The sequence below is a fragment of the Corvus kubaryi genome, unplaced genomic scaffold, assembly GCF_017639235.1.
Source record: "Corvus kubaryi isolate FWS band 111438036 unplaced genomic scaffold, C.kubaryi_AGA036_p1.0 67, whole genome shotgun sequence".
Lineage (NCBI taxonomy): Eukaryota > Metazoa > Chordata > Aves > Passeriformes > Corvidae > Corvus > Corvus kubaryi.
This window is the reverse complement of record NW_024582055.1, coordinates 2,077,108-2,092,994: the sequence shown is the minus strand read 5'-3', so window position 1 is coordinate 2,092,994 and position 15,887 is coordinate 2,077,108. Positions and strand designations below refer to the sequence as shown.

The following is a 15,887-nucleotide window of genomic DNA, read 5'->3' as shown; positions in this document are numbered from 1 at the left end:
AATATTCAAGGGGCCAGAAAGAAAAAAGGGGAGAAGTATCTGTGATGGGTGGAACTAATTATTCACATGCTGATATTTGAATCTAGCATCAAGCAATTCTTAGCTGGGGTTTATTTATGGACCTTCAAGTGTCTTTTTTTGATGTATCCTTCTATCACAGTTTAGCATTCATCGTTTAGCTGTCTATGATCAAATTTCCTATGATACCTGGAGGTGTATATATACTGACTATATATAAAAGCTTTGTCTCTAAGTTTTTTCTTGATTACACACCACTCGTTTTGAGGAAGTATATGATTTAATCTACTTTAATTACGAATCCTTGTTTTCCTACTGTATGCTTTACTGCTCAGTTTTTTGACCATGTGATACATATATTTCAGTTATTTCTTTCATATAAATTTAATTTTTCCATGTGAATCCCAAAAAATAAATAAGCATGAAGAATTTATTAAATGTTAATTCTTCTTTGGAAATTATTTTTAGTGACAGTCTAGTCTGCATTGAAGTAATGTGTTATTCTATACAATTTTCTGCAAAAACAATAAAAAGGAAAAAAGAACGGAAACTCACAGGTTGAGTTTTGCAATCTTAAAATATGGCCATCATCATGAAAGTTCCTATTGAGATTACAGGATTAGATTCACAAAAGGAAGCATGCTTTTTACAAATTTAAATAATAATTATCCATTGGACAAGTTTTGGTCTCATTGTTCTGTATTCACTGTAAGTATGATGGAGAGGAAGCATTTGCTACTCAGGGAATAAAAAGAGCTCTATATCTCTGTTACTTGCAATCTCATTGTGTGGCTTGTGTATGACTTCTTTTGCCATGTTCTTCATGTCTGACAAGAAACAATGAGAAACTCAGCAAACTGTGAAAAAGTTCCATTAGACAGCATCTGTTTTCTGGTGCTTCCTTTTTATTTTTTCACCTTGAATACGGTCATCTAGCTATTCTCCAGAATGTTTAACAACACTGGTTGAGGAAGAGATTCATAGCATTAGTGGATCACTAGTACATTTTTGTCAGTGGTCTGTATTTCTCCTTCAATAGATGTTGTTGTTTTTACACTTGGAACTACAGCACGAGTTCATTGAGACTGAACTTTAACATGGAAGTAAATAGTGATTATATCATGAAGTTTTTCTCTTGTGTGGGGAAAAAATAGGTAAAATATCCTTAAACATTTATCTCATTCCTTGTTGCATCTTGTAAAGAAGTCAGCATAGCAGATTTAACCAGGAAGCTCCAAAGTATATTTGTAGTCTGGATATTTGAAAAGCTCCTTTGTTATGTTGGCATACAATATTGCTAATAACATTTTCCAAAGGAGAGCTGGGTATTTAATGCAACTCTCAAATTTTTTAAACAGAAAATGGAGTCATATGAAAATGCTGAATATATTCTAAATAAATAATTGAAATTTGCATATCATAGGGAAGTGCCTGCCATAGAGTAGTTGATTATAATGAGATTTGTTACACAGGGAAAACATTTTTATATGCTGATTCAATTAACTTTGAAAACTTGCAGTAGTGTGCTAGTATTGCTTATTGCCATTACTTCCTTCCAAGGCAACAAATTTATTGACTGTGTTCAGTATAAGTCCTAGGAATGGTTTGGGTTTGAAGGGACCTTAAACATCGCCTAGTTCCAACCCCCTGCCATGGGCAGGAACATTTTTCACTAGACCAGGTTGCTCAAAGCTCCATCCAACCTGGTCTTGAGCACTTCAAAGGATGGGGCATCCACAGCTTCTCCAGGCAACCTGTGCCGGTGCCTCACCATCGTTACAGTAAAGAATTTCTTCCTCAAGTCTGATCAAAACCTACTTTCTCTCAGTTTGAAGCCATTCCCCCTTCTCCTGTCGTCCCAGGCTCTTGTAAATAGTCCCTCTCCAGCTCTCTTGTAAGTTCACTTCAGGTACTGGAAGGCCACAATTAGGTGACTCCAAAGCCTTCTCTTTTCCAGGCCAAACAAACCCAGTTCTCCCAGCCTTTCCTCACAGGTGAGATGCTCCATCCCTCCAATCAACTTGGTTTCCCTCCTCTGGAGTCACTCCAACAGCTCCATGTCCTTCCTATGCTGGGACCCCAGAGCTGGATGCAGCACTGCAGGTGGGGTCTCACCAGAGCAAAGCAGAGGGGCAGAATCCCCTCCCTCCCCTGCTGCCCACCGAGCTCTGGATGCAGCCCAGGACATGTTTGGCTTTCTGGGCTGTGAGTGCCCATGGCCAGGGCATGTCCAGACTCTCCTCCACCAGCACCCCCGAGTCCTCCTGGGCAGGGCTGCTCTCCATCTGTTCATCCCCCAGCCTGGATTGATAACGGGAGTGGCCCCAACTCAGGTGCTGCAGCAGCAGCATTTGGTCTTTTTAAACCTCATGAAATTGCCATGGGCCCACTTGCTGAGCTTGCCCTCTGGATGACATTGAATGAACATATTATTTCTGCAGAGGCAACGTGGATACATCCTGATGCTTAGTTTTCTTGCAATCAGGGTTGTGCCATCAAGTCTTCTAGTTTCAGCTCTTCTAGGGCTTGACCCAGAAGTGTTACAAAGTTTTGGCCATTGAATTTAGTCAAACTGTACTAAAAATTGCTTTGGTATTCCATGGAGTTTTTCAGAGCTCAATTAAATATTTTCAAATAGCATATTACTGCAGCTAGAGTTATTCATTAATGCCAGATCCAGCACCCTTTGAAATAAATGTATTTTTAAGTCTCTGAACTTCAGACCATATACTCAAAGACAAGGAGGTATGTAAATGGAATGTGATTCCCTGTCCAAGATGAATACATGCTTCTGATCATATCTGTATGAAATATTTAATTCCTGGTTTAAAGCACTTCAGTGCTATTTTAACATTAAGCACATGAGTTGTCAGTTGGGCTGTTTGGGCTTAGAATCAGCCGTGAAGCTGAGATCATGGTAATCAAGAAAGTTCTCAAATACTACTTAAGACTTTTCTCTTGGTTAAGAAATATAATCAAATAAATTTTCCTGTTTGATTTTCAAATTCTGAACTAATGGTTTGTTAGGTCATTACTATGCTCTCCTTCAAAATGATTCACTGAGAATAATAATACTCTATAAAGTAGCCTATTATTATAAATGAATAAAACACAACTTCTTAAGCAACAGGAACGTGTGAAATGCATATCTTGGTCAAACTCTTTCAAACATGGGGAATTTTTGTGAGAATTATGGTACTTCAAAAATTATGTTTCCTTAATTTCTGCTATAATTATTTGACTTATGTCATGGAATCACTTCTTCTAACTACCTAATGTTATCTACTTTAAATGGTAACAAGCTTTATATTTGAAACTTTACAGGATGGCTCATAGGTATTTCTAGAAGAACATCTTAAAAGAGAACTTGGGGCTCTAAGCAACAAAACAGAATAAAACCGCTTAAATTAACAAGCAACTTTTAGTCAGATTAACAATTAGTGTAGTGAAAAAATATCATTGGGAAACTTCAGTAATGTGTTGCAGCAGAAACAGCTATTTTCAAAATTTCTCAGTCATTACAACTCCTTAAATTTTACCCTTTCTCTCAGTCTATAAAACTATGTAAAGTTATACGGGATCAGGAAAGAGAGGAGGGGAAGCATGTAAAACTGAGCTATTTGTATCTTGAACTGGATGAAAAAGAAAAAAATAATATACAGTTTTTTGGGGTTTTTTTATTTTTCCACAGCAAAAGACATACAGCTAGTCTTGATCAACTATGTTGCGGGATGAAAAACAGATGGGAAGGAGAAAGTTTGAATTGAAAATATAACCCAATAGTTATTTACTTTCCAGGGCAGAGATGGGAGTGACTGTTAGAGAAGCCTCCTGGGTAACAACACACTAAAAACTCTCTGCCTGTACGGGTTGGAAAATATTTAACTCGATCCTGAAAAACTCTGTCGCTTATGCATTATGTAGCTGGCAATGTCAAGTATTCAGCTTTAAAAAGATCATCCATTAAAGGTTATCAACCTTGGTAAATGTGCAAATGAGAAAAAAAAATGGCTGAAAGTAGAAAGCAAACTTGTTTATTTTGAATGAAATAGGACATAGATTAAATCTAATGACAACACATCTCCTGGCAAATAAAAATGGCCATTCAGTCCTGAATGGTGATGCTTATGGTCTTATAATTATTTGAGCTTTCTACTTTTCCCTTGAGCATTATGGAATAATGGTCCCAAACTCTGAAGGGAAAGGGAAAGGTGTGTGTTCAACTCTTTTCGTGAAAAAAATTCAGCTTTTCTCTATATCTTCAAGGGCTTTATTCTCCTTATTTTGTCTCCTATTTAAAATCAATGTTTTATGCATTTTCGTCTTCTGGATGATACAGAAAGCTTGCTCTAATTCTGTCTTTCCAGTGACTCTAAGACTTGCACTTTTTGCCTTTCTTCATGTGTTGTTTAGCCAAGTCATGTCTTGGTTGCCATTAACTCAGTTTTACCAATACAAAAAGAGGCAATATTTCTTATAAAAAACTTCCCAATGTGTAAAATTCACTACCACAACAGTGCAGCCTTCCCGTCCAAACAAACAAATGCTATCTGACAAAATAGTAGCTGGTGTAAAACTGATAGTTTTGAAGGATGTGCTACAATCAGATAATCTTTTTCGTGTTGTTTTAGCAGGGTCTGATAAAGAATGTTTTCTCATGTAGGACATAGGAAATTTGTATTACTGCACTGAATTTGTTTAGCTGAAAGAAGTGGTCTATTTCCATAGTTTGAGACTGCTTGTGCAGATTTCCTTCCTACAAAGTAAAACCTGTTGGCTTCTGCTGCAGGGGAAACACAGGCTTTATGACCCATTATGGAAAATATTTCAGTTCCTTAAGATGAGGCGAGACAAGAGACAGTTGTATAGCAGTATATCAGCTTGCAGTGAATCTCCTCCATCATTAGATTGTGTTAGGTTAGTTACGTCCCTCTTCTTGGTGAAATCCCAAGGCTCTGCTTAGTCTTTTGTGGCATTGGAATTCCTTGTGATCTATTATCAGATTATCCTTGAACAAGTACTGTATCTTTCACTCCTAGAAATAAGCAATCTGCTCTGTAGCACTCACCATTACATGGAGTCATTTATTACAGAACTTTGTCATTCGATTACGCTTTTGTACAGAGCACATGGCCAAAAGTCTCAATCACAGGTGTCTGAAGTTGGTTAAAGAAGTTGTCGGTGTTCCAAACTTCAGAGATGCTGATCTGGTGCTGATGTGCCTGTCTGCTATTAACCATGGCAGAGAGGGGCCTACGGCAGTCATTTGCTGACTTCTGATCCTTTTGCTCTCTCTTTTTTTCAGACTGTGAATATTTTCCTATGGCATGTGAAATACTTTTCCTTCTTTTGTATGTTATTTTTCTCAGCATGCAGTGAACTGATAAAAGAGAAAAATACTTAGCTAAAGCTTTGACTATTTTAGCCTGCTTATTATGTTCAAAACCTTGCTGTATGCCTTATTTTAACTTCTTTTTATCCACATTTTTATGAGGAAAAACTGATTATAGGTATTACAGGTAGAGACCTGACTAACAGTAAGAGACTTGTGGCACAGAAGAAACCTGTCAAATTCATAGCCTAGTTGTTTTTGTGTGAAATGTTCTGTTATGCCATGTAGGTAGGGATTTAAATAGCTGATAATTCCACTCCCCAAACAGGTTACCTTTGGTTTAGACTTAACTGCTGCTAGTAACTGCTTTATACCCGAGATAGGAATTCCTTGTGTTTCTGTGTGTAGATAAACCACCATATTGACGTAGCACAATATCGGCAAAGGTACTTGTGTAGCCCAGACAGCTGTGTCTGTCTCTTGTTGAACCTTGTGAAACCCACTAGCCATGAACTATTTGTCCTTGCAGTTAGCCCATTCCTTTCTTAACCCACAGGCAACGTAAAAGAATATCATAAAGAAATGGGAGAATTATGTAGAAAAGGTAATTGTGTCTGTTCTATTCATTCCAGGAGGCAGGAGAAGGAGCTTCTGTGGTGGAAAGTTGGTCTTTGAGTATATAGAGACCCTGGAAGGAAAGAACAAACCCTCAGAATGGCACCGCTGAAGAAAGCACTGCTGAGGAAGGAAGCTTTGGATTTGGTCAACTTTTACTAATTCCTTCTTCAAGTCACTCCAGAATTTTCTGTACACCTTGTCCTTCCTTGCTGGCTCTGCTGTGAGGTCAGTTGTTGGCTAACACATGCAAGAGGCTGTTAAACACAGTAGAGTGTAGACAGATCTCCTCAGATATCAGGAAAAATGGTGCACAATCAGGATGTGTAACAAACAAAAAATTTTTATCTTTCTTCCTATTTCAGCTGCTTGAATCATGATTCATTTGTATTTCTATTGGAAATAATATGTATCCAGATGAAGTGTTGATCTTTCAGGGCAACTACCAGCTCAAGAGTATTATTAAGTGTTTTCTGTGCAACATGGTACTATAATTGGGGCCTGATTTTCACAGAATCACAGAATATGCTGATTTTGAAGGGACACGCAAGGATTATCGAGTCCAACCCCTGGTCCTGCAAAGGACCATCCCGAAGAGTCACACTATGTGCCTGAGAGCATTGTCCAAATGCTTCTTGAACTCTGTCAGTATGGTTCTGTGACCATTCCCTGGGGAGCCTGTTCCAGTGCCCAACCAGCCTCTGGGTGAAGAACCTATTCCTGATAACCAACCTAACCCTCCCCTGACATAACTTCGGGCCATTCCTTGGGTCCTGTCACTGGTCACCACAGAGAACAGATCAGTGCCTGCCCCCCTCTTCGCCTCACAAGGAGGTTGTAACTGTGATGAGGTCTTCCCTCAGTCTCCTCCAGGCTGAACAGACCAAGTCCACTCAGCCACTCCTCATACAGCTTCACCTCAAGGCCCTTCATCATCTTTGCTGCTCTCCTTTCAATGCTCTCTATCAGCTTAATATCTTTCTTGTATTGTGGTGACCAAAACTGGTCAATATGGCATATAATTTTCCCTATTTTATAGAACTCACATTACTCCTATTTGTCATTGTCTTGTGTAAAGCTCCCCTCATTCTAATTGTGTGTCATCACTTTCCTTTTGTGCTGAGAAAACATATTCCACTAATCATCTGACTCATTCAGCAGTTACTAGTCCTTAGTATTGCTGTGCTGCTGGTGCAATAGCTGTTCCTGCTTCTCTTGAGTCCTAGACTATCATAACAGGATGCTATTTGAACACGTTAATGTTGGTAAACAATCATTGGTTATTCTTTTCAGAGAAGAAGTGAAAAGTCACCTACTACTAAAGTAGTGAAGCATTCAGATTTTCATCATCGTACTGGGAACAGCAATTCCTTCCCAAGTATCTTGTTTGAATCTGTCAGTGAAAGACCATCATTAGAGAGGAGCAAAGAAGGTGTGACAGCACCTTGGGCAAGCTACCAAGTGCATGCAAAGGTCAAATAGCGGATGAAAGAGGAGAGCAGGAATTAAATGAAAGGAGGAAAATGCCAGCATTATGCTGACGTTTTCATTAAGAAAATCACTGAATAGATGAAACAAGCCTGACATTTACTTATACGGTGGTGGAAATCACTGCACTGTGTGTACTGCATGTTTTCCTGTTCAGTCAGCATATTGTACAGCTGTGATAAAGGGGGCTGTATTCATTTAGCAATAATGGTGATACAAAATTGTTCATTGACTCAGCTTTTCCTCCATTATGTGAAATATATTATAACTGGCCATATAAGTCAGTTTCTTTCACTATGCCTCCACACACATCATGACTGTAATCATCCTTTTAAAGAGATTTCTCAGACGATGCTACTTTCTTCACAAATCACCCACCTTTCCTCTATCTTCATGTAAACAGGTATGTTCACTGAATTTCTGTAACTGGGCACATACATTGTAAAGTCTCATTCGTTATATAGCTAGAAACTTTCAGTGCAATGCTGCTTAGTGAGAGGAGAAATTCATTAGGCCTGAGTGACAGATAAATTCACCATGGACTGTGGTGGGGTGCATTTCTGCATTCACCAGCTTAAAATGCACATGAAAGAGTTAAGTCTCCATTGGGCTCATCCAAATTACATCACTTTGGCAATATAAAGGGGTCATAAAAGGGTAACAGCTTTAGAAATACTCCTTACTTGGGAGGTGTTCTGGGGTTACAGGCAGGCCCAGAGTGGTCCATTATCTGGCTCTTCTGGACAGGTGGATGGCTCATGAGGGATACTTGCAGCCAGAAGAGTAGCTTTAAGCTTTCTCTAATTGATGCCAGAAGTTCAACAGGTTCCCAGGCAACCTGAAAATACAAGAAATACAAAGGTGATTCTGAAAGTTTGGTAGTACATTCTCCCCCCTGGAAACTCAGTAACAAAATTCATACTTTGAGTTTGAGTGTGATGGAGTGGGAGGCCAGATTTAATGCTTGATGCTTAATCTTCTTGGAAGATGCTTGTAGCACTGAGCCAAAATCCCTTGGGGTATGACACATGGCCTGTTCATTTCAATTTCATGTCCTTTGAGTTTTGTTCCGTCTGCTGTTTCTTTGTCTGCATTGGATGTTTCATTTGCACAAAGAATGGCATTAAAATCAGTGTCCATCAAAAGACATAGAAAGGTCCTTCAAACATTGATCAGTTTTATTTTACCACACACTGATGAGATGGGATGTGCAGTGAACCAGTTCACAGGCCACTGGAAAGGGATAGAAGGAATATTGGTTCTGCAGCACTAGTCTTTGTCTATCATGGGATTATCACTAGAAATGGGGAGATAAATCAAACAGAGAAGTTCAGCCAGAGGATAGCAGTGACCACCTAGGTTGGTCTGTGCTGCTTCTTGCTAATACTGGGTGGTAACAAGCAACTGGGGAAAAGTGGTACCCTAAATTTTTCCAACTCTTTCTATAGTTGTGTGTAAGCATGTAGACAAGTCAGGCAAGGAGACACTAGTAGGTAAAAATGCAGTGGAATTGAGAAAAGGGGGATCTTTGTGCTTGGAAGCAGAGTCATGTCCTGACTTCCCAAAGACTCAGTAGACCCTTGGGAGCCTGCTTGACTAACATACACAGTGCCTACTTTTCTTTTGGAGTACACCAGTCAGTTCCTTTTCAAATCAAACCTGGATGAGGGTTTGCAGTCAACTCACTCCAGGGACAACTCAAGTTTGTGTAAAGCTTTTGTATCTTTGTTTACATGTTCTTCCCGCACTGTCTTGGCAAACCTTGCACCCTAAAATATCTTCATATGTCACATGCTATACCCACGGCACACAATATAGACTCAGTATCATGTTTAAAAAATACCTTTCCAGCAGATTGTGCCAGGTTTGCATGCTTTGAACAGGAAAAAAACAACCCCCTTTTTCAGGATGGGTAACAAAACAGCAAATGGGGCCAAAGGGACTAAAGCCAAACACTGAACAGTGTGGTCTGCAGTACGCTTTGGGCAGAGTTAATCCTTTATTGATGAAACTGAACCCGAAGGAAGTGTAGATGCAAGTGCACTGTACCAGGTGGCCTGATACAGAGAATGTTTCTTGTAGTGTAAATGTAACCTTTATCTTCTTATAAGTGTTGCCAAGCAAGGCCAAGGTCACCAAAAAGGGCTGATTGGGGGCTGACAAGAAATAGAGGAGTTTGAGTTCTAGACATAAACTTTTTTCTGAGGTAGAGGTGTTTCTTTTCATATGAAGTTTCCTTTCATGGCATCAAGTTAGTTAGCCTCCAAGAAAAAGTAACAGGATACAGCAAAGGTTGTGGCCTTATTTTATAAATGATAAAGTGACTGAGGAATGTGGGAGTGAAGTTCCATATTTCCATTCTTATCCTTCAGATTAAATTGAAGTCCATACCAATAATTTATTGAATCTGATATTTCTCATTAAGTGGTCACAGAATGAAGAAATGAATCATTGCATTCCTCTCAGTGCTGGGTGGGTTTAACAGGTGCCACATATGGAATATTTACTAATATTCTTTTCCATGAGCACAAAATTGAGTCTAGCTGAAGCAGGGATTTCTAACTTACTGCCCTGTAGTCCTGTGGGCAGAGCCCCCTCCATATGTACTGGACTGTAGTCCTTGTAGTTAGAAAGCAAATAGCATAATCAATCCAAACCCACTGTCAGTAGAATAAGAAGGAGAGGTCAGGAAAAAAAGCTGATGTGTTCTTTTTTCTTCCTGGGTAAACACAACATTAATATGCTGATAATAATCAAATTATCTGTTTTCTAAGAAACTATATTTGTAAACAAATGTGTTTTCTGTATTTGCAGATGTGATAAACCAAAACCAAATGATGTACTGAGGTAAAAGGCATATTCTACCAGTCCTACTGCTTCAGAAAATAGGGGTTTAGTCTGTCTTCTGTTTCTGTATCTCCATAGTTGTAATGTCTTCTGCTTTCCTGTAATGTCTTTTGCTTTCCTGTTTTCAGCTGTTTCTGTGACCGTGTCACATAGTCATTTCTGTTTAATGATCATAATTGTTAGCTTGAACTTGTTAGGTGTTTAACAAACGTACAAAAATCAATAATAGATTGTGAAAAACTAAGAAAATGAACTTATTCCTATTTCCATCTGCTTTGAAAACACATGCTGTAACTAACCATTATCAGATAAAACATGAACACTGAAATAAAAAGGTGTGGGAGCTGAATTTATGACCTGTAATATAACCAAGTGGGAATGAATGCAGTAATATAATATTAATATACTTTTAAGAAGCTAGATGCTTGTTAAAATATGAGAATTTCACACTCATTATATTTTTGTTATGAAAGTAGTTTCATTTGTAATAGCGAAGTATATGTGTTGCAGCTAAAATGCATGTATATATTTTCATAGTATATATTTTTTAAATAAACCTATCATCAGACAGCCCAAATGCCTGAAGTGCTGAAATAAACTTCTGATTCAGGAAAGTCCTGGAGATGGTGATTAGGTGACGTTGTTGGAGGCATATAATATATAAGAGGAGATGGATAATTTAAGGGGGCAGAAGACTTCTCAGTGCAACAAAATGCCTACTGCAAGTAACAAGGGGGCTTTGAAGAAATTCCAGTTGGTTCTGGAGGATGCTAAGCTGCATCTTGAAAAGATAATATATAATATCTAGTAAGTTTTAATATGGGGCAGTTTGAAACAATTTTTTTAGCCTGGGTCAATTGTAATATGTGATGAGAAGTATTTAATGTAGCGGCTGTATATCAACAAGCTTGTTTTGTTCCAGAAATGAATGTCTTTTCTGAGGCTCTCAAACATTTCCAAATGGGAAATAATTACCCAATACTAATTACTACCAAAAGAATAAGAAATAACCCAGCATTAAATTGCTGGTTTATCTGGTAGGTCTCACCCCTAAACATATAAAACAGTTAGGGTGTCGCTGGAAACCGAGTTACTGTCCAGATTGTGCAGCACACTGTCTGATTTTCCTGAGCTTTTTAAAGAGATGTATCTCTCTGGTATAGATCCCTGTGGTCTACTTACAGGGAAATTTCATTACCATGCTGTGTGGTCCTCACGGTGCTGAAAGTAAAATATTGGATTGACAGGTTCTTGTTGTGGAGCAGGGCTTATTGATGATGGAAAGACTGATTCAATCTCTAATCCTGAGGAACGACCTGCCACCTGGAGTGATAGTATACAGATGGGTGCAATCTAAACTCTCTTTCCGCCTCAAGTTGCATTTGGCTGTAGATTAACAATGTGATTCCATATAATGAAGATGGTTGCTGGTTGCAGTGGCAATTTTCCATTACTGACATGCCATGTCAACAGTTCTGACAAAGCTGTAAGGACAACGTTTAAATGTGCTACATCTGGCTGGGATGGTTGCCAGGTTATTAACAGCCCCATTAAAATTACCTGCAGAGATCTACGTTGGGAGAAGGGAACATAGTGCACTGCTTCCCCTGCAACTGTCTGTGCAGGCATAATTACAGTCCGATAGCACACACTTTGAATATTACAGTGTTATGGTGGTAGAGTAGCAGCTCTTTTACTGTTTTATTTTGGTGAGGGAATATTTCATAGCTTTATTTGTATCAAATCCAAATCCCATAGCCTTGCTCAGGCAGATATACCATTGAAGTGAAAGAAAACTTCACCTGAGGGTGGAGTTTCATCAGTAAGTTTTGATTTTATTAATGGTATTTCAAATAAAAGTACTCTAAAGATGCTTGCATATTTATATATGCATATATATAACCCTTTTTAAAGAAATATATAACTATCTTTTTAATGATCCATTATTTTTCTTTCCTCCTGCATGACTGTACAAGGCTCCCAGTGAAGCATATATAATATGAAAGGGGTTTAAGGCATTTTTCTGAGTACGAGTAAAGGGCCGTGCTGTCCCAGAGGACACTGCAGAAGGCACAGCACATTTTCTGGTGAGATTCCCCCCATTCCTTTTGAATGCAAAGGGAGCACTTGCCAGTATAATGATATATGGGCTTGTGATCCTAGCTCTCCATAAGCAGTTTCTAGTACAAGTTAAAGCACTCTAAGTTCAGTACTTGAATGCTGAAGGAGATTCTTACACTCTGTCTCTTACAAATCCAGGTAGTGCCTGCCCTAATTCAGTTCTAAGCTGTGTCTGTTCATGTGTGTGAAAAGGATCTCTGCCTGCTGAACAGTGCCTGCTTCCCATCCATGTAGCCTGTGAGCCCAAGTCCAGGGCTTGTGGTGGGGTTACCTGGCTGTGCCTGGGACTGTGCTGCCTTGCCAGGTCTGCTCAGGAGGGCTGAGCTGGGGACAACACAGAAATACCAACTGCACCTCAGCCTGTCTTAACCATTCCTGTCACTCCTGGTACCAAGTGTCATCTTCAGGGTGACTTCAGGGTTAGTGCATAACCTGCAATGAGAAAAGGAGCCCAAATGTGGCCATCTTTGCTTATTATGGTTGTGTGATCAATGGTGTCAATAAAGAGCTGGAGGCACTTCACATCTGATTATAGTTCTCTTCTCTGGTTTGCTGTAGTGAGCAAATTCATTTTTTTGCAGCCTGAAGAAAAGTACAAGTCTCTGGGTGTTTTTGTGTGGGGGTGTGCAGCCTCTGGTCTGTGTCCCTCCTGCTTCAGCTGCCTGATCAAGGGGAAGAATTTTCAAAAATTTGGGGCAATGCAAGGGCTCTTGACATTTATTACACATGGAACTTTCCACATGTGGCAGAAATAGAAAACTATGTTTAGAACAAGCAATATGACTTCATGTCTGTTATGCCATATGTTTTTCCTCCTGCTGCTGTACCAGAGAAAAGGGATGTGGAATAACCTGACCTCATTCTGACCGTGGCTGTGTTTGTAACTCCTTGGGGCTCTTACAGCCACATGAAGAATTATCATTCTGTTGCACCATAGAATAGACAGATAAAATACACATCTATCACAAAACCTGGAGCAAAGGGAGTACAGTTTTGTCACCTGAATTCTGCATAAAACATGTATACTCAGAAACATCTATTGTCTCTTATTTAAAATTTTTTTGTTAAAGTAACCATGAAGCTTTTGGAGTTGATATGAGACATAGCAATATACATGTAATGCCTATGTTTTGTCATGAATTGTATGTGTACCAAGTAGGTGATATGAAGCGTTCTGTGCAAAGACAAAGGATAAAACACATAAGTTTTAATTTGACTTGGAGTTTGGTCTATGTTCTGTGCTTTAGAAGTAAGAAATGAAAAGCAGTGAAGACCAGTCATTTTGTAGTGTGCAGTGACATGTAGGTTCACATTTTGACTCATTTAATTGTCTGGTGACAGCTCAGAAGTAGAAACACAAGCCTGTGGTGTGAACTATCTGGCTTGGAATATAGGGTTGATCTGACAAATGAGCGTCCTTATTTTGTTTTATGTTTTAGTCACATACTGAGATAGGTGTAGGTCTTTTAATACACCTTAGGAGAAGAAAGGGCTAAGAAAAATAATGAAGGAATCTAATAAAAAATCTGGCTTTTCCACCTGTGCTGAGAAGTTCCAGTGACTGAACATCCAGCCATGTTCTGTGCACAGAGTGTTGACTTAAAAAGGTGACATCCAGCTGAGATATTCCACAGGGAGTGTGCAAAGATCTGTATTTACATGACTTTGTGGGACTTGTATCTGCCTATACTAGCAATTTAGCTTCATATTTTTAATGTAAGTATCTTTTACTTAGACTGTGTTGGAGCTAACAAATTACATTATCTAAATTGGAAAAGTAAACACAAAATGTTAAGCTGTTCTTTTTGTTATAAATACCCCTACTTTTCTCATTTGGAAATGGGAATAGTCAATTACAGTCTATTTCACTTTCAGATCCCAATACTTGGAATATACTTTTTAATCTTTTCTAAAACTAAACATATTTTACCTTCTGATGGAGAAGGAGGAAATCATCCTTTTCCATCTCAAATATATTCCACTTAAAAGTATTTTTATGAAACTCATTTTATAGAAATTAATATTTGAGACAAATCTGGTTAAATGGTGTCTCTACTGAGAGATATATAAAGCAGAGTATTGCAAGCTCAGTTTGCTTTTTCTTCAAAAGAATCTGAGATTGTCTTAGCACATTCACCTTAAATTATGTGGTTAAATTAGTTTCTGGTGCTATTACACTAGATAGGTACAATAGTACCTGTGTTTAGGTACTACTCATAGTAATGGGTATGTAAGATGAATTGTACCAGTCCTATTAGTGCACTGTCCAGCTACAGCCAGATAATTCCTTTATTTTAGAATTAATATGATCTCTGTTTCTCATAGCAGGTCTGGCATAATTTTCATTTCTTTTTCTATGCCTTCTCAGACACTGATAAATAATGATGGCTCCCTTACATTTCAGAGTCCTATTGTAGTTTCAGCTGTCTTTTTCTGTCTTTCTTCTTCAATGAGTTTGACTCCTGGAACTCTCTGTTCTTTGCCATTTCCCTTCAATTTTTGTTACTTAGCTTTTATTTAGCTTTGCACCTTGACTTGTCTTGCTCATTTTCATTTTATTTGTAGTTCTGGATCAGTTCCTTCACTTATAGTCTTTTCAGGATGTGGGACTTTTAAAAGCCTTCTTTTCTTCATGGTCTACTAGCTGCAAATTTCTTAAATAATCAGCTTGTTTTGTCATTTTGCCTATTGAGCTCTGTCTTTTGTCCTACTTATACAACCTCTAATGTTTAAGATTTTCTCTCATTTGATTTTCTCACCTTCCACTCTAGGATTATGTTTATACTAGAGAGTAAGCCAGGTAATGGGCTAAAGCCAAAGCTCATCACAGTCTAGATCCACTTAACTATATGGCTGGTAGAATGCAAGTGTCCCTGTATTTAGTAATCACACACTGCCTAAAAATCCTTGCTTTCCATGTAGCAGTTGGTGCCTAAACCCTCTGGGAAAGTCTCCTCAAGAGCAGGTGGGATGTTCAGTAGCAGCCAATAAGGCAGGGCTGTGTTCTTCCAACCTACAGATGTGTCGGTAGGTTGGGCCGGTACTACAGAGTTGAGTAAACCTGACTTTTAGGATTGCCCAAAGTCAGTGCCTTAGTATGCATTTGTAAAATGGGCCAAAAATTTGTAGAATGTTTTGTCTATGTATTGTACCATCTGAGGTGTCTTCTCTTCTCCTGTATATTGATTTTAACAGGCTTTGATCTACAGAGAATTACAGGAGAAACGCCCTTCTTTCCAGCCCTGAAACAGACACCAGCTAGAAATCTTACTTGATGTGTTCTTTTGTCACTGTTTTTTTACTTTCTCCCTGATTCCTCTGCCTGTTTATCTCAGCAGCAGTTCTGACATTGTCCTTGCTTTGCCTTTCTTTTTTTCCTCTCTTCTTTTTTTACCTTCAGATGTCTTCTCATCTTTATTAAAAAAAAACAAAACAAAAAAACAAAAAAAAAAAAAAAAAAAAAAAA

At 38.6% G+C, this 15,887-nt stretch overlaps 1 long non-coding RNA gene across 1 annotated transcript in view; it reads left to right on the top strand.

Moving 5' to 3' along the window:
* LOC121674301 overlaps positions 1 to 10,877 on the top strand; it is a 46,727-nt gene extending 35,850 nt beyond the window's left edge. Inside the window, exon 5 of the long non-coding RNA XR_006019529.1 lies at positions 5,983 to 10,877. This is a non-coding gene — a long non-coding RNA (uncharacterized LOC121674301). The remainder of the gene's footprint in view (positions 1 to 5,982) is intronic.
* Positions 10,878 to 15,887: the final 5,010 nt, after the last annotated feature.